Source organism: Monodelphis domestica, chromosome 6 (genome assembly GCF_027887165.1).
Source record: "Monodelphis domestica isolate mMonDom1 chromosome 6, mMonDom1.pri, whole genome shotgun sequence".
NCBI classification, from domain to species: Eukaryota; Metazoa; Chordata; class Mammalia; order Didelphimorphia; family Didelphidae; genus Monodelphis; species Monodelphis domestica.
Window position 1 is genome coordinate 229,681,516 of NC_077232.1, and position 19,910 is coordinate 229,701,425.

The 19,910-nt window shown below is 36.4% G+C and overlaps 1 protein-coding gene across 6 annotated transcripts in view; it reads left to right on the top strand.

Annotated features, from left to right (window-relative positions):
- The window catches only part of TENM3 (teneurin transmembrane protein 3), a 3,501,974-nt gene that overhangs the window by 3,061,476 nt on the left and 420,588 nt on the right, over nucleotides 1–19,910 (top strand). For 2 of the 6 annotated variants that reach the window (XM_056802942.1, XM_056802943.1), the window contains exon 1: nucleotides 4,745–4,887. The exons of 2 other annotated variants lie outside the window; for them this stretch is intronic. The gene's annotated coding sequence lies outside the window, so the exon portion shown is untranslated. Of the gene's footprint in view, nucleotides 1–4,744; nucleotides 4,888–19,910 lie in introns of those variants that run through there. 2 more of the 6 variants (XM_056802940.1, XM_056802941.1) reach the window with 2 other exon arrangements.

Sequence of the window (19,910 nt, forward strand, 5' to 3'; positions counted from 1 at the left end):
GTAGAACCAAGAAGACATCAATATTTTAAACATGGGAGCCTAAGTTAATAATGAATAGCAAAAGTGAAGAGTTTAAAAGGAAAGATAGTTCCTCAATATGATGCATTTGAAGTATTGATAGAAGGCACCCCAAGCAGAGACATCTATCTAGTTGGATGTGAAATTGGATGTGAAAGTCAGAGGATCATAGATGCCAAGCTGGAAGGACCCTAGAAGTCATCTGACCCATCCTTCTTGTTTTACTGATAAGGAAACTAAGACCCAGAGAGATTAGATTGCACAAGGACACTCTGGTAATAAGCCTTTGAGACAGGACTTGAATCCAAGTCCTCCAAAGATTACAAAGGCAGTAATTTGTCCTTTTCCCTCTGTACCACTGGAATCCAACACAAAGTTCAAGCATGAAATGGTGATTTGGAAGTCATTTGCACAGAGGAGGTAGTTGAAGCTGAAGGAAAAAATGCCTTTGCAAAGGACAGAATGTGAATAGAAAGAAGTGATTCGAGGACAGAAGCTTGGGGGATGACAATATTTAAGATATCAGAGTAAAAGGAATAAGTAGAAACAGGGAAAGATCACATTTAGAGGGAAAGGAGGAGAATGAGAAGAAGGTGATACTGAAATCAGCTGAGGAAGCAATTATACATTTTTAAGGACTGTAGAGAACTGGTCAAAGGGGATGAGCATAGATGGTAGTGGGAGGGGCATTAGATTCTTCAATCCAGGCATTGGTGAATTGAAAGGGGACAATTTTTTTTTTATTGGAGTGGCAGCCAGGTTCTAAGGAATGGAGGCACATTGTTGGTGAGAAAAAGAATTCGACATTGGCGACATTTTAAAGAAATTAAGCAGTAAAAGCATGATGAAAGGGAGGACAGCAGCTGGATTGGGATAGAAAGGAGAGGTCTTTTTGTTTATAATTAGAAAGACTTCTGACAGATGAGAAGGGACAAGTGGGAAGGAAGAAATTGAAGATATATGAGAGAAAAGACAGAGACTTCTGGCAGAAAGTCCAGGAAGAGGCAGAAGGGATCAAGACCATAAGCATAAGGATCAGCCTTAGAGATAAGTAAGAATTCCCCTTTTTCTGTGACCAGAGGTCATTAAAAATCCAGTGGCATATTTTTCAAGATTAGAAATATTATCCCTAATGTCCTGGATAACTTCTAATTATGCAATTATCTCCCATTATGCTCTGCTTATCTTATTCTCCTAAGATTTCAATTGAATGATAACATCTTCATATTCTGTCCTAAATAGATTTGTAGTGTTTCTGCGTATTACTTTAAGACTTCCACCTTCCACCTATAATGGAAGTCTGAATTAGAGTGATCAATGAAATGATCTCTTTGAAATATGTTTGGCCAGATGCTTGGAAATCTTCAGGGGGTCTTACCAAACATATTTCTAGCCTCATTTTTTGCAAAGGAAAAAAATTAATTTCTAAATTAGAATGTGTGCCAAATGAATGAGTAAAGCAATCTAATGGCACTTTCTATACCAGGTACTATCCAAATGAAATGTTGCTAGATAAATCATTACTGCAGTATTTCAAGGATGCTTGATTTCAACAATGTTGAAATCTCTACCAAGGCAAATCAGGGAGCACTTTGTAAATCTTCAAGTGTTATATAAATGTTAGCTCTTGCTTCTTTTGTTATTATTACAACTTCTCTGTGCTTTATTGGACTGTCTTTGTAAGTTTCTGTGGCTAAAAAATATAATTACCAGGTGGAAGCTTGGGGTTAAGTCCCTGTGAAAGGAGTCTAGGGTTGGTGTTCAAAAACCAGATATACAGTTCATGACTGAGGCCCTTACTGAAAGATTTCTAGGTTGAAAATACCTGCCGGAGCTTGCACTGTGCTGAAATAGCCTTCAGCATCATTTCCATTTCAGGATCAGCCATCAGGAGTGGGACTTAACATGAAAGGAAATGAATCATTAAGGCTAGGTCTAATCTCTTCTCTGGTTGTTTCTGAATAAAGATTCCTCATACTTGGTCTTTAGACAATGGGATGAGGGAGAATAGGAAAATAATTGAAGGTAATATTTGAGAAAGTTGTTATTTTAGAGGAAGCAAAATTCAAGAAGCAAAAGAAAACTAGAGAAGAACGATTCTTTGCTTAAAGGATTGAATATCTTTATTGTCTATGCATATCTTTGTAATGTCAGATTATAAAGAACTAATGTGGGGAAGAATAGAATTGAGAGAGAAGAGTATCAATGATGAGGTGAACAAAACTGGGAAAAGCCAAGGGTGAGGTTATCTGCTAAAGAAGATAATGAAATTACTATTATTAGAGAATCTTTGAAGACTCTGAGTTCTTTTGGAAATGAGAAAAGCATTTAGATTCACAGGCAAGAGTATGTGACCCTCTATCTTTTAATTGCCATTTTCTGATCTCATGGAATAAATGAAGACAAGACATGAAATATTACTTTTTAAGATATTGATTTCAAGATTTTCCATTTCTTTTCGTCTAATATAAAAAGAATGACCTTAGGTATCCTGAGAATCCATGCTAGTTTTTTGTTTGTTTGTTTAAAGGTGAAGCCACTTGTATAACCAACCTGTGTAGAGGTCAATAATGAAAAGACTCCAAATTCAACCTTCTGTGTCTCTCAAATGTCCCATGGCGACTAGCCTAAACTCCTTTGCCCTAAGTAAAATTTTAGGTGGAAGAGGGGCAACTGTCAAAGTTCAAGCTAGATTTGGTGATGGGACAAAGGGGAAAAGAGAGGGCCATGGAGAGGGGCTGGCATAGAGCAGGAGCTCCCCACTGCTGTGAAGCTTCATATGACAAGGGAAATACTATCCCACCCTGGCTTCCCTTACAGAGAAGGCCAGGTCTGGGGGGGGCAAGGGTGGGGGGGATTCAGGACTTGGAAGTGTGACAAAACCAGGCCACAGCTTTAGGTATGATGTAGAATTCTACAGCTACTCTGCACAGTTCCAGGAACCACAAGGCCCTATTTGAAGCCTTCACAGATCACACAATTATAATTTTATCAGAGGATCACAGCCAACCACATCAGCAGAAGAGACAGCAGGAGAGGGGGAAAAAAAGAACAGTGATACTTATTAAAAAATTTAATGAATGTGATGCTTTCTATTTGTAAAATAATGAGACTGTGCTAGTCATTTGGAGAGGGAAAAATCCACCATACAAGTGGGGAAGTCACCATATTTTCTTTAGCTTTGCAAATAATGAATGCCATTTGCTGGTATGTAAACAGTATCAAATGAAACTCAGAAAAGAAGGGATGAAAAGGGACATATTTTCAGCAGTTTAATGGGATAACTACTTGCAGTGGGGGTGGGGATGAGGAGCCATTCAGTCAATAAATGCACAAACACAGTCATTCAATTTTTTCCTTAATGAAGTCTAAAGTCAGAGAAGGATAGAGAGTTCTAGAAAGAAGTTACAGCGGTATAAAAGAAAGAATGCATCTGAACTTGGTGGGTGGCAATGCAAATATAACCGTGAGTTTGTTGGAAGTAAAAAGGACAGAGAAACTGTAAATTTTTTAAGTGCTGCTCTAATGGGGTCATCAGCTTTCTTTAAAAAAATTTTTTTTAAATAACATTCCAGAAATTAAAATTTCAAGATCTGTGCAATCGACATTATGGACTCTTGGACTATAATTTACAAGAGCAGGGTCTACTTTAGCACATGCTTCCCAACCTCAGAGACCAGTCCCCCCTCGCCTACCTCCCCCCTCCCCACTCCCAGGATATGACTAACTCTCCTTAGTGTTCATGGGAATTCTACATCCATAGGAGGGGAAGCATAGACCCTTAGCAAACAGGCCCTTATCCAAAGTGCTAGCACAGCCTCAAACTCCCGGTGACTTCCCAGAGACAGAGGTGGACATCCATCCGGGAGGCTGAAACTATATCATTTCTTTTCAGAGGTGAGTATACCCAACTTACTGGTTACAATCAATAGGTAGGTCAGCTTCCCCCCCCCCCTTTTCTTTTTCTCGCACCCCCCTCCCCAGCCCCCACATTGATTGCCTCTTCCCTTTCCAGGCTCGGCATCTACCTCTCACAAGCAAAGTCCTCCCTTTGAGCTGAAGGATTTAGTTTCACTGGAATGAGGGAAGCCTGTTCCACTACTCTGATTTAGATTAAGTAAACATCTCTGATGTGTGATGCATGAACGATGGCAGAACATGGGGGTCTGATTCCCTTGCTGGGGGGAAGGATCCCTTTGTAAGAATCAGAAAGTAGGGCTTCCCCAAGGGGGAAAGAACCCCATTTCAAATATCTACAGCACCACGCGGGGGTTGGGGGGAAAGAATGAAAAATCACATTGGAAAAAATTGTCATTTTCTGAGGGTGGGGTTAAAGGGGCTTGGGAAAGCTCCTATGAAGATCTTTATTAAGCCATGCCTCTAACCATTTGTAATACAGTTTGCGAAATCAAATAAAAATCTGCGTTTGGGCTAGAAGATTGTTAAAATTCACAAACCAGAGCGGGTAGGTCAGAATGAAGTGTTGAAGGAAATATGGAAAGCAGAGACCATGGAAAGGGAGAAGGAGGAGAGAGAGGGAGAGCTGTTCTTGGAGTCGAATTGGAAATCCGCGGAGTATTTGTCGATTTGTGTAGGGTTGAGCGAGGCTGCTGGCCAGAGGCAGCAGTGAGTCAGTGAGCTGGCGGCCGCGGGCCGACCGTCCTAGTGGCGAACGGGTTAAGGACCGCCCGCCTCAGCCCCCTCCTCTGGCTGGGTGTAAACAGAGGAGCCTCAGCCTATCATGTCTGATTGCTGTTATGTGCCTGAGGAGAAAGCCAGGCTCTGTAACATGATACATTATAGACTGATTCAACTTGGAAACGCTGGGCTCTGCTCTTCCCATCCAGACGGAAGAATCACCGCGGAAAGGTGGGTGCCCCAAAAGCAGCCCTTTTGACCTGACTGCTGCGCCAGGATCAAGTGGGATGCTTTCGGTCTTTCTGTCCTCCCCCTACATCGCGCTGCCTTCATTTCTCGAGATTCGGGGGCACAGTTTCTCGCTGGCTCCCGCTCCGAGGCTGGTTTTCGGTGCTTTTCCACGGTGTGTGCGGTTGGAATGGGAGGAGGCTCCGGGGCGATTTGAATCGGTGCAGAGGCAACATTAGCATCTGAAATGAGGTGGCTCTTTAACCCCTGAGGGACCAAATTAAGGATTTAGAAGAGGTAAAAGCTTTAACTTTCTCGCTCACGCGTCCCACTAGCTGGGCTCTGCTGCAGAATGGAGGCTTTTGTGCTGGGGGCTGATGATTTTTTTTTTTAAATTAGGTGATTTATTTTGTATTTTTATTAGTAGTAGACATTCCTGACCCACGGGGTCCGGCTCTCTTTTTTCTCCGCATTCCGAGACTTTTTTTTTTTTGCATTGCGATTTATTGAATCTATGGTGGGCGGGGATAGACCCTGAGAAAGAAGTTTTTTTTTTTCCTTTTATTCTTTTTCTTCCTCTTCCCTAATTTACCTTCGAAATGTTTTAAAATGTGCGTCGTGCTTAAATTAATCAGCCCTTTGCTTCCATTAGGTAAAATGCATCATGCTAATTGCTTAATGGGGGGAAAAGGTACCAAATAATCCGGCTAATTAAAAGAGCAGCTTTTTCTTTCTTTCTTTCTTTCTTTTTTTTCCTGCTTCTTTCCCTGAGATACCTAGTGTGATTTTTGTCAGTGGTGAGATTTAAAGAGCAGAGTCTATAAAAGCAATTCAACTTTACAATTGTGTCATTGATGCAGGTTAGTCACTAAGGTGGGGGGGGGGGGAGAAAGCAGTTGGGATTGATTTTTGTAAGACTTAACTGGGTATTTTGTTTAACTCAGAAGTATTTTTTTTTACATTGGGGGGTAAATGAATAAAATGAAACAAAGATTTGTGGGAGCTGAAAGAAGAATAGTCTGTGAGAAGTCACATTTTTTCACTCCCTCTCATATGCTAGTCTTTTTTTCTTTCCAAAATGTCTAATAAATCATATGTATAGGATATATATGGCTGTGTCACAAAGTCATTCTGTATTCTTAAAGCTTAATATAATCAAATTCAGTGCCGTAAGATGGTGTAGTTGAAGATTTGATCCCTTTCCACTGAAGTGGAAATACTTCCAGTAATTGAAAGCAGATTCATGTCTGGAGTTGTACAAGCCAAGGTTTTCATTTTTTAAATAAACCTTTTGTTCTCTAGCATTAAATGTTTCAGTGGGCCATCCAGAGACCTCTGTGTGCTAATTGTTCAAGTAGTCCTTAAGAAAGGCTTGAAAAAAGAATCAGAGAAAGGTATTTCAGAAATTCACCTAACTTATTAAGCCAGCCTCAGACATAGTGAAAATATTATTGCAGCCAACATGCATATGCCGTGCATTTTCGTTTTTCTGCTCATGCATTCAAACGGGAGTCTAATAGCTAGAGTAAAATACAGCCCAGGTGGGGTGCATCAGTAAGAGGAGGTTTAAAAGCTTGAAGAATGGTAGGGTTGGGAAGATTTCATCTTATTTTGTACTCTAGTGCACAGTTTGGTTATAGGTTTAAAATAAAATATGAATTATGTTTTCTCCAGTGAGATGCTGAGGTAAACTAACAAAAACTTTTAGAAATAGTTGCCTACTGTTAACTTCGTTCCTCTTTGGGAATAACTGCTAAAGCTTTTTTTTTTTTTATTGCAAAGGCATTAAGGAAGAAAACTTAGATTGTGTGCTAGAAAACCCTTTAGACAAAGAGTCACTTGATGTCTTATTAGCTGTGAAGCGTGAGAATGGGTGATATATTTAAGCATCTTGCTTCAGGCCTTGGGATTTAGAAGGAATTTTGTGAAGGATGAGGGAAAAGTTAGGCAGAAGTCATCATGCTGAACAATGAGAATTGTGATCACAGAAAACAGAAGGCATTGTGGTTGTATGATTATTCCCAGAAGTATCAATGACTTCAAAATTTTTATTGATTCTTAATAAAATGTGCTTCCATGTATCATAATTATGTAATTTTTTTAAAATGTGAAATTATTTAGTAGCTTATACAATGCTGTTTGACTTATCAGTCTTTAGGGAAAGAAAGTAATTTAAATGGTTCTAAAAGTATACATAAAGTAAATAACTTGCTCCTATAGTTAGGAAAGGTTTGAATGGCAGTTGGTTCAATACAAAACAAAACCATTCAAAGCAATAGTTTTTGTTTATGGAATAATCTTGTTCAAAATAAGGAATAAATCTTAAAATGTGTTCCTAAATTTCATAAACGTTCATTGAACCAGCTTTCTAGCTAACTAGTAGCCTTGGTGGGTTGCAGACATGATTGTATCTTTGCACAAAGGTTCACAGAATGGCAAACAATTTAAAACAGGCTCCATTTTTATCATCTGTATCCTTGTCTAAACATTCAACTTAGCTTTTGAAAAGATTCTCAATTTTCTGCTAGCTTTTTCTTCCGTATTTTATAGAAAACACTGTAGAAGGAAGTCATATAATCTTCATCCATCTGAAATCATACTTTGCATTTAGCATAGGTCCCATCCCTTTAAGAATGAAGAAAAGTGCCAAAGTAGTCGCTGTCTAAATACAGTGATCCTGATAATTAATGCTATGAGACAGATTAAAATGCTGTATTCCAGGTATTCATTTCCTTAAAAGGGACACAAGAAAAGCGTTGCTAAGCACCCGTCACCACTGCAAGAAACATAAAATGACCCAAATTAAAGAACCTGTTCTAAGCTGTATTCTTGCATTTTCTAAAGTGCATTTCAAAAGATTTAACAAGACTCATACAATTAGTGGAGAGACAAAAAAAAAAATCTATTTTCAGCTCTGATCAGCAATTAAGGGATGGGACTTCAGAACTTCAGTTCTTTATTTTTATAACTTGTTTCACTTCTCAATTCATTACTTGAACTAAACAATACTGAATGAAGATTTCAATAGACAGCCTTTATAAACTACATGTTAGTGCTAAATCCAAAGAAATTGATACCTCTTTATTTTTTAATGAATAAAATGGTACCAACTTTTTTCATTCTATAGCATTTAACCTAAAGCTACTCTGAAATTACTATAGTTCTTACTATGGATTTCATATTATATGCAAATAAGAAATGGTTGTACATAAATCAAGTGATAGTTCTATTATAAATTATCCAGCTTTATCCTCGATTTTAATGCTTTCCAATTGACTAGTTGAGCAATGTACACCAACATAATTAATATAATAGCATTCATGTATATAGGTCTACATGAAATATAAATATTCCTTTTGCTTTCAGGTATATATGACCACCAAAAGACAGTTATGCATGCTCTTTTAATAATTTTAGCATGTAATAAGTTTATAGCACAAAGTTGATGGCACATTAGTTGTTTAAAGTGATAGAAATGGTCACATCCCCACTTGCCTGTGTAATTTGGAAGACAGACAAAAGTTATGCTACCTGATTCTCCACTGGTCACAGGGATCTTCTGGGATAGATTGGAACTTCTAAATAGAGCTTAAGGACTAACTTTGATTTTACAAATATATACGCCACTTAGTCTAAGGGTGCTGATGAGCTAGCTCTTACCGTGACCTGAATAGTAGCTAATAAAACAGCAGTACCAAATACAATTTGTAGAACATCCCAGTGAGAAGAAGCAAAAGGATGAGGGGGCTTTTAGGAAATGCAAGGGTAGGAGGAAGAAAGGAGGAGGGAGAAGGATTCCACCTCTTTAAATATCAGTCAGTAATTGCAGTATTTTGCTACAGCTTGTTGGTCTAGGAAGTTATTCTGTAACCTCTAAACAAAACAACTGTGTTATTAATCAAGCATAATTTAATAATCCTAACAATGATGATGTATGGATTGACTACAGATCTTGCATGAATATTGTGAAGTTCAGATGACTCATTTCTCTTTCTTCTAAAAATAAGAAATTTTCAGAGCTCATATTTATCATACCTGGTTAGTTGGGAGTTCAGTTTCTGTTAGCAAAAGATCATTCACAAAAAAAAAGGAAGTGTCTTGAACACCTATTTGAACTGACTGTTGAAATAATAGGACACTATAAACATATACTTGTAAGTTTTATAGCTTGAATAGACAGTGTATATTAAGCAAGTATTATTCAATCTTTTGTTTGCTTTGTGACATTTCAAGTTTATCTTTTTCTGCAAATTCAAGAAGACAATCTGATCAATGAGAAAAAGTGCTTCTCATTTTTTGCTATATTTGATGAGTGATACCCAAATGCCTCAGATTCAGGTTCTTTTCAGAGTGTCATTGTGTTGTTGTAAAGTATGTCTTTAGGTTTTTAAGTTGTGATCTTGTTGCTAATTAACCTAAATCAGAAACACCTGATCTCTTTGTCACCTAAAGACAGCTTGTCCTGATGATTTCTCTGATTTAGGGGCAGTACCCATTTTAGAGAGTAAGACAGTCTTAGGCCCACTAAATCCTAAAGAGCTTTTAAAAATGTTGAGTTTGTCTCTTGAGTTTTATTATTCGGCCCTATTAATAATATGAAACTGACATTTAATACACACGGTGTTCTTTATAGAATTAGAAGACAGAAGGAGATGAGAAGTCTGCCAAGTGTCTACCAAGGAACTTAAATAGAAGGAAAAATTGTCAATCTTCCTAGCCCGCGAACGCCAGCTAAGTTATAATATATATGGATTTTTAGTGATAGAATATTAAAACAGCCCAATATGTGAAAACTACAATAAGTTTCCTTAATGTTAGCTGTCACACAACACTTTTCCTCCAAGTCATAAACTGTTCCTAAGGGGGGTAGAAAAAACTTGTCTCAAGTGCTATAAAATACAGTCTGGAACACTTTGTTATTTTCTTTCTTTTAAATAAAACAAAATTGCCCTATATAACAAAGTTAACATTGTTAACCTTTTGTAATTATTTAACCATTATTTCATTTTACCCCCTACTTAAATGTTGTACATTAGCGCAGTAGACACCTGGCTGTGCTCTTAAAAGTTTATTTGTCTTTCAATTCCTGTGATAGTAGGGGGCAGTACATCTCCTTAATTATCTTTGTTCAGGGAAATGCCGAAAGGCCAGGATAGTTAAACAAGGCCATTTGGGTTTGCTAGGTCGAAGTCAGAAGCAAGAAAAGTGGTTAAATGCATTATCTTCTTCTTGAGCACATCGTCAGCAAAGTGACCTTGATGGAGGTGGAAAAAGCCATTTGGCTAGTTTATGACAGCCACCTCTCTGTCTGCTATATCACTGCCAAAGGTCTTTTACATACAGCTTTATTCTATTCCCCTCTTTTTGTTTTGATACTACATCCTCTGATTGGAGATAATCACGGAGAGAATGAAAATTGAAAGGAGTATTTTCTGATGATGGTAGCTGTTCCTTCTGAAGACTTTCTCCTATACCTTGAGAGATATGGAAATATCCCTTCATTAAATATTAAGGTGACCGGGCTGGCTGACCATTCTGTATTTGCTTTTAAGGATCTTTTAATGATGAAGATTAGTCTCTTTGCAAGGGAGCTGCTATTCCGCTACTTTTCAAATTGTTTTTTAAGCTATTAGGAGGAGAGACTTGCCAACTTCAATTTTAGCAGTGGGAATAATGTTTGTTTTAACAAGTGCATAAGTATGTTTACTTGAAGGTTATTCAAGTCTTAGTAGTTGTATAGCTGCTGTTTTAGGTCCAGCAAATTCCCCAAAGGAGATAAAAACAAAACCATAAGATTTATAGTGCAGATTCCTGAACTCTATGGTCAATATTTTCCTTGTGGTACATTTTATATTATTAACTCCATTAAAATGGAATTGCTGCTTGCATACCTGAACAAGTGCTGTTGTTTTGTAATAGGAAGAGGTTTCATTAAACAGAGCAGGAGATCTAACTTTTTAAAAAAATTACAATTACTGCAGTTAAATGCTGTTATAACCCAGTTTTTCTAGATCAAGTCATCAAACCCTACTGACTAGAGCCTAGCTGAGGCTTTAGTTTTTGCTAAATTCTTTTTCATTGCACTTAATCAGGGATTAGGATGAACCTTGGACTATAAAATGAGTTTTAGCTCCAGTTAAAATAAAACATATTGAAATGAACATGGCTCAGTGTTCCTCGACTCTGGGGTCACCCAATGGTCAGTATATCACATCATGAAATTATATCACAATAAAATCGTGGCTATCAGGAACCATTGGGAATGTGTTCTTTTCAATAATTAAATTTTCTAGATGATTGAGGATTTATCCCCCAAAGCACTGAAAGATTTAGTTCATTTTAATTTACTTATCAGGCAATCTTCACACAATTTTATGCCCCTACTTTCTTAAAGAGAATATAACTGATTTCAGTTTTCAAAAAAAAATTAATGACTAACTCATTCACAGGAATATTCATTTCCATTCAACAAACATTTATTAAATACCTACTGTATAAAAGATAGCATTCATTAGAGCACTGTGTTGAATGAAGCACAGAGGTGTTGACCTTGTACTAAATGACTTCAGATGGTTTCTCCTTTTTTAGTTATTGTGCAGATTTTTATAGTTGTTTCACACACAATTTTATACTCTTCAGTATTTTAGAAAATCTGTGGTTTCATTAGTATGGGTTCTGTTTCTGCTCACATAGATGGTAACCCCTTTATATCTTAGTAGAGTGTCTTTACAAGCTTTGATGGGTAAAAAAAAATCACTTGTTAGACAAACTTCTGGTTACATATTTCTCCTAACCTAGACTGTGACATCTTTGAGAGTGGGGACTATCTTTGCCTTTCTTTATACTGTTAGCATTTAGAACTAGACCTGGCATGTCATAAGCTCCTGATAAATATTTTTCTAAATCAGCGCTTCTGTAAATCTAATTTTATTTAGTTTGGTAGAACCACTTGTCCAGCCTTCAAGAACCCAGTGTTATATCCCATTACAATAAGACATCAGAAAAGGACTCTGGGAGGATATATAATTTTATGTAATGTTTTCTCATGATGAAAGGACCCCTTCCTTGATGTCAGCTTTCACTTTTCACTGCTTTTAATATACCTACCAGTTTTTTATTGTTGCCTCTAATCTGCCACAGACTTGGAAGCCAGATAACCAAAGGCAACAGAAAATAAAAGGAAATATCCCTGGTATGATGGGCTTAGGTGCTCTGCTATGAGAGAAATGAAGGTGCCTTAATGTATGGTCTTTAATAACCTTCTCAGAGGATTTTGTATGCTATCAGTGTCTTAGTTTATTCTAGATATGCAAGGTTTTTGGGTAACTGTCTGGAATACATAGCATGTTTCTATAATTGATTTTTAATGAAAAAGAGCCTTTGTATAATATTATTTTTATATTTATAATTTTTATATGTATATTATACATAATTATATAATATTTGTAATAAAATTTTAAAGTTTCTAATATGAACTTATTAGCAACAATAGCTATCTTCCATTTGTATGTAGCTTTTGCAGTTTCTAAAACACTTTGATATCTTTCCCTTATTTGAGAGTTACATCTGCCCTCTTAGGAAAGTAGTGTAAATAACTCCTGGAGAGGCTCATATTTAGCTCTGGGGAAAATAACTTGTAAATGGCAGAGTTGAATGAAAGATAGGCTTTCCAGTTTCTTGAATGATGTTCTTTTCTTTACAATGTGTAGTTGATGTCAAAATTAGTTCTGGTCAAAATTTGAACTGTAAATTTGTATGCTGTTCACTTAGGATAGTGACCAGAAGGCACAGGAGAATGCAAGACACAGTGGCAAGATTCCATTTCCCCATGTCTTTTCTTACTCTGTTCTTGAATTATTTGGAAGGATAAAATTATAATAAATGCTATCCCCACTCAGAAATTCTGCTATTTTCAAAATTATCACCACCATGTAATATTGAAATCACAGTGCTCAGGGCAGCCAAATAGTAGGTTAATCAGTAAGACTGTCAGAGACAGAGGTGTAGAGACAAAGACAAAAAGAAGCACAGGGAAAATGAATGAATGACTGCTCCTGCATGTCCATAATTTGGCTATCATCCATGACTAGCATATTAGTGGATTGGATCTCTACTGAGGCTTCTTTTTACAACCTGATTCTTTATTTTGATGGTGGTTACACTCCTTATTGAGGCCTCCAATTCTAACAGAATTCTGTTTGTTGGGTAAAACAAGTCTGTACTTTTGTCCTCAAGACTTTAACAGCTTTTGATTCTTAGACCATCCAATAAGGAGATTCAGGAACTAGCTAGCTATATGACTTTAGCAAGTTACTTCCCAAAGTCATAGAAAACAATACTGGACTGAATTATCCTGGCCATTTTGGCACTTTCATTCTGATTCTATTAAATTTTAGAATATAAACATCACTATAGGCATAAACCAGTCACTTGTAATTATTGCTGGCCTTTAGCAGGAATAGTTGCCTCTTCCAATTATTTACATGTGAATTTTCTTGTTTTTTTTTAAATTTTATATATTGGCAAAGTTTTCTATTCTTTGTCCTTTCTGTCATCTAACACAATTCTAGAATAATTTTCCTCACTGCCGGTGATTTGTGGTTAGGTATTTTATATGAATTTAAAGAAAATATAACAGGAGAATAATTTTCTCTACCCCAAAACAAAACTGCAGCAACCACAAAAGTGTACTACATTCCAAAGCCAATTAGATGGATTTGGGGGTTATGTGCAAATGGAATAATCCATGGCATTGATTTGTTCATTAAAGGCTTCTTGGTATAGTGTAAAAAATATTGAATGTAGGTTTAGAAGGGCTGAGTTTGATTCATTTCTTACTTACTCAGGCAGTTAGACTGGGGACAGGTAACAATCTCATCGAGCTTCAGTTTCTCTTGGTCAGTGGAATATTGTTGATGATATCTGCCCAAGTTATTTTTTACAGGGTTGTTGTAAGGGAAATTAACTCTGAAGCACTAAAAATGAATATGTTATTTTTATTATTATAGTGAATCATAATGTATATGTGAGGTATGACTGAAAGTTGTAATGTGATTTTAAGAAAACCCACCAGAATTTAGACTTGCAGTTTATTTTTACCTTCAAAATCTCCTGGGTAGGACAGGCTATGATTACTTAATTTCCCATTTTGCTGTGAGTAAATCTCCTTTTAAACAGGAGGTCCTGGTAAATGTGATGTGATGACTAGAAAGCTGGCACTTTCATTTCCTTTATCTGACACACACTGTCTATGTTACAACTTGGGCAAGTTACTTAATTTTTGAATGTTCTGGCCAACTCCACAAGTTACAGAGAGTGCTGACCTGGATAAGTAGGGGGAGTTTTCCTCATCTGAGAATCCCTTCCAGAAATGAAACCACAAGTCCAGTCCCGGGCTCCATCCTCACACTAGAAGCTGAGGGCAAGTCCAGATGATGCCATATTGTATCTGTATCAGAGGCTGCTGAGAAGCAGAGGGAGACTTCAGAAGAAGGAAGAGGCATGGACTCTCAGCATCCACATTACTCCTGGCACAAAAAAAGCTCCATACAGCGTTGGTATTGCTGGATGTAGTTGTTCTCTCAGAGAGACCTGGAAGCTAAATCCCTTTTCAACCTGGAAACTCTTGACAGTCTCTTCATGGGCTCAGTATGAAGACAGTTCCCTGCCCAGATCCTGAAGAAAGGGAATCCATAACCTGGAATACATTTCTGGACGTTCTACATTATTTCTTTGTTCCTGACAAGGACATAGGGTTCAGAAACCTATTCATCATAGAGCTATTTATTGTGCACAGCTTTTAACGATACCAGCATTTCTCAATTTTTATTTTTAAGTTGCCTCACCCAGGCTGGAAGTATAGTGGGCACTCAGGGACCTGGCACCAATACTGATTAGTTCAAAGGCTTTAACCTATTTCATTTGTCCTGCCTAGGATAGTGTAGCCAATGTTAGACCGTCTGATGACCTGCACTCCCTGGGTCTCATTTTATTTGTGCCAGACTTAGCATGGACATCCATTTGTTTTTTAACCCAGATTAGAACTCCTGAGCTCAAAAACTACCCACCAGTCTCAACTACAGCAAGAATGACTAATATGTGCCATCTCACCCAGATAAAATCATTTTTTTTTAATCCCACTCTTCATTTGGCTTCCAATCTTGTTTTTAAGCAACCCAAGACCATCCATTTCATTATTCTATAGTTCTTCTTTGGGCATGAACATAATAGCCTGATTCCTCTATCAGGATGAAGATTTGTAAAATAACCTGGAATGCTTTCATTTCTTTTATAAAGTCTAATTTCATTGAAGTTGAGGGAAATAATTTCCACTAAATCCTACTCTCATGTCTCATTGTGGCCTGGAGGTACCCCCTATCTGCCCAGCTAAAAGGGCATTATATATAGGTCTAGGAACACACAATGCCCATGTGAGGTCCAGTCCTAATACCAGATTTGTAGGCTGATCGTTTTTTGTTTTTGCCATTTTCACAGATTGTCGGATCACTAACTTGTAAAGTGAGATTGTAATTTGTGATGATGGAGAAGGCATATTCACAAAATCATTAATGCTGAAGTATGGGGCATAAATCCACCTAGTAATGCTTCATCCCAAAAGTCTTGGTGAAGTTTTAAGCTCTTCAAGTGTTTTGGAGAGAGACTTTGAATTTTTGAATGCATTTTAATTTCAAGAATCTTGTATTTCCCATTGGGGACCAAGATATAGTCAATAGTTTATGTACTGCTACTTGCACTTGAGAGAGAGGTCTCTAGTTCACAAATAGTCAACCTGAATGATTTCAAGTTCAGTGTTAAGAAAACCTTCATCCATGAGTATGTTACTTATTCTGATATGGCTATCAGACATCATTTAGTCTTTGGTCATGGCATTTGTACAGGCATGTTGTATGAGAAAGACTTCTAAAGTCTACAGTGTGGGGAAAATAATTAGCAAATTGTCCTCAAGGTGAATTACTTTTTGTTAAGATCCCCTTCATCAAAGGTATTAATGCCTGAGAATATTTGTTGTGGAAAAAAACCATAAAATTCAATAATATGAAAAGGCAAAACCATTTTTATTGAATAATAACCATAATGGAACCAAAAATGGTTGTTAGGCAATTGACTTTAAATATAGACATATAATTAATATATCAGCTAATTACAAGATGACAAGTTAAAAGGGACCTTAGAAGATAGATCACCTAGCTAAAGCCCCTCATTTTATAAATGATTAAAGAAAGATGGGAAGGATGAGGTGTCATGTCCAAGATTACACAGGTGAAAATCAGCAATAAGAATCAAACTCAGACCTTCTCACTCCTAATCCAGGACCCTTTTTTCCTCTCATAATGTTGTCTCATTGATCATTTCAGGGCTTCTGATAAATAAATGAAAACCTATTGTAGACCTGTCATTTCATAATGAGAATTCCTCCTTTGGATTCTTTATTCTCTTCTGAAGTCCAAACACCATTCAAAAGCAAAAGGTTGGGAGGGGGAGATGCAAAGCCATTGAATAGAGTGTCATCTTTTTACATATGAGAAAACTTAGTCCCCAGAATATTGAGCACTTAACCCAAACAAGGTTGCTCAGATTATGTCCAAGATGTGTTGAAGAAATGAGACAAACTTCTCAGAAGAAAAATGAAGTAAGACTGAAAAGACAAATTCAATCCACTTGGGCATTGGTATAAATCAGGGATTTTTAACCTGTAGTTAATGAACTTGACTTAAAATTTAAAAATAATTAAATCATTTTAATCAGGTATCTTTGTCATTATGTGTATTTATTTCCTACACTTAAAAACATTATGAAAAGAGACTTAGGGCTGAACTAGTCTATCAGCGGAGTCCATGATACATAAAAGACTAAGAACCCTGGGGCATGCAGGAGAGATTGTAGAAGAGATAAACTGGGAAAAAGAAAGAACAGTTACATCCAAAATTTGCCCCAATCCCTATGAGATTTTCCAGACTGACTTCATTCTCTCTTAACCATTCTGGTTTCTATTTAACTCATTCAAAGTTACTCTCTACAAAATATTTTATGTCCTACTTTCTTTCATATGTGTTCTTCTAACTTTTTTTCATTTAATCCTGTTCTTTTTCTTCCCTTATATTATAAGTAGAAGCATCTGTACTGTCTTCTCCTGAACCCCTCCAAAAAACCCAAAAAAACAAATACCCTTTATCATCAACAAAGTACGTAAAAATAAATAGTATTGACAAATTCATCATAATCCACCCTATGAAGTCTTTAGTGTAATAATAATAATCATGACATATGTCTATAGTGCTATTTGTCAGACACTATGCAAAACACTTTTCGAAATATTTTCACATTAAATCCAAAGAAGTTAGAGAGATACAAGAGAGACAGCATGGGTCATTGGTACCTTGGAAGCAACACAGGTTCTGGAGTAAAAATACTTGCTGGGTTCCTAGCTCACCTTCCATTCCACTTTTATTGCTGTTGACATGTCAGACTCCTTCTGCTTTAGTTTCCTTATTTGCAAATAAATGATTTATAAGACTTTTAACTATACCATCTCTATGACCAGAGCCAAACCCAAGTATTTTGTTTGTTTATTTTCAAATCCAGAGAAGACCATTTGACAATATATTCAAAGATTGTGGCAGAGTTAAAATAGAAATTAAAATACAAAGTAGTTTGTAAATGATATCCACATCAGAAACAATTATAGATTTCTTTAGAAACATCCTTTGCATATGTAAGGGTTTAGGTTTCTAAGGATTAACTGAGCCATAGTCTGCCCCAATGTAACATTTTAATTTAATTATTGATTAGTATAATTATTTAATAATTTAAACACAAAAAGCAAAAGACAAGAAATAATCATCGAGAAAAGGAAATGGTAACTGATTGAATGAATTTCAAAAACAAGATGCCACATGAAGAGAACTATTGTGTGAAGCCATTTCAAGGGATAGGAGGCAATGACCCAGTATCAGAGTTGTCTGGATTTTACTTGGTAAGAACATGAATCATTGACACAGTACATCTGTTGTCAATGTATTCAACCCTTTTTTGTAATGAAATAGTGAGGATGATAGAATTCCTCTGTCCAGATATGGTCAGAACTGTTTTGATGGAAATCTGTTTGAAATTATTTCATTCATGCATGCAGTGCAATTTAACATACTGTTCATATTTTGATTAATAAAATATTAAGGAATAAATGATTTTAATTTTTCAAAGAAATGGTTATTTAATAAATATTTATAATTATCAGTGAATCTTTAACCCATTTTAAGGTTTGGGGAGAGGTTTCTCTCACAGTTTTAAGAGAAAAAAGACAGAAATATATTCCTCATAAAATAATGAGCTTCTGAAATATGAAATATTTATCACTGGGTGAAAGAATTCCTGATATTAATGCAATCTCCAAGATATTGGCCCATTTAGAAAGTAAATTTGCATCTTAACTGAAATTAGTAACCTAAATTTCATTGCAAAGTAAATTATGGACTTATAAAAAACAAGGTTTAGACTGAAGTTGGGCACTCGGTAGTTTGGGATGAAAGTTGCAAAGCTTTAGTGTGAAATGATGGGGTAAGCACTTTCAGAGATTATAGAGTAAAAAAAAGATCCTAAGTAAAGAATAAGTTTGTGTTTTTTGATGAATTTCATGGACAAAGTCATCACAATTTTAATATTCATCTTTCACATTGCTGTTATAACCATTTGGTGTTATTTTGCATTTAAAATTCAAAGCCTTTTAAAGAAAATGGCATGGTTTTTTCACTGACAACCAATTGCTTTGTTGTAAAATTTTGAGAATATTTTATTTCTACATATAAAAGGGTACTTTATTCCTTTATGTACTGATTGATTATTTTGCTTCTTGCTTCTTCATAAGACTGTTCTGAACCACATTTTAGTCTTTGCAACTTACTTTGGCATGTTAATAATAGGCAGCCTTTTCTGTGGTCATCTGGTAGTGACTTGGGGAAAAGAAAAAAACGACCATTTTTCACTAAGAAATCTTTAGCAATAGGGAAAAGGCCATCTATTACCCATCATTTGTCAACCTTAGAACAGATTTTACTCCCCACTTTATTTTTATCATTAAAGGCCTTCTTCAGAAATGATTTTTAAAGACATTTGTCAAAGCATCGTCAAATGACTGTTTACAACCATTTCCTCATATCAAAATAACATTTTTTAAAATAAAGAAACAAGCCACCTCACTTTCTTCTCTTCAAAATAAATCATGTGGTAGATAGACAGTTGGGACAGCTAGGTAGGGCAATTGATAAAGTATTGGTCCTCCAGTCAAGAAGACCTGGGTTCAACTCCAGCCCTAGACACTTACTAGCAGTGTGACCCAGGACAAGTCACTTCATCTTGTTTGATCTAGTTTCCTCATTGGTAAAAGAAACTGGGAAAGGAAATGGCAAACCACTCTCGTATCTTTGCCAAGAAAACTCCAGATGGGGTCATAAAGAATTAGACACAACTGAAGTGACTGAGCAACAATACTAGGATAGAAAGTCAGGAAAACTGGGAACTTCAGGTCCTCTGTATTATATATACCAGCTCAAGAAAATTCTTTAACTTTTCAGCATCTCCCAGCACCTCTCAAAGTCTAATAAAAATAAATTATAATAATAGCCAGCATTTACATAATGTTAAAGTTTGCAGAACCTGTTAGGTATATTATCTCATTGGATTTAGCAACAGTCCTGCCAGGTAGATGGTTTTAGTTTCCCCATTTTACAATGGGTAAATGACTTACTGAGCCATACCACCAATAAATGTTTGAGGAAGCATTTGAACCCAAGGTGTTTCTGACTCCAGGTCCAAAACTTGATAGACAGATATCGTTTTTTGCATCAAGGAAGGGAATGTTAATACCAAGAAATTCCACAAGAATAGTAAAAATTACAAAGCAGATGTTTTTAAATGAGAGGGACAACGAATCTCTTAAAGTTGCTTCTAGCTTCTAGATCTTAATTGATGAAGTATTGCAAAAGCCACTGGAGGAATTGTCCATCCCTGAT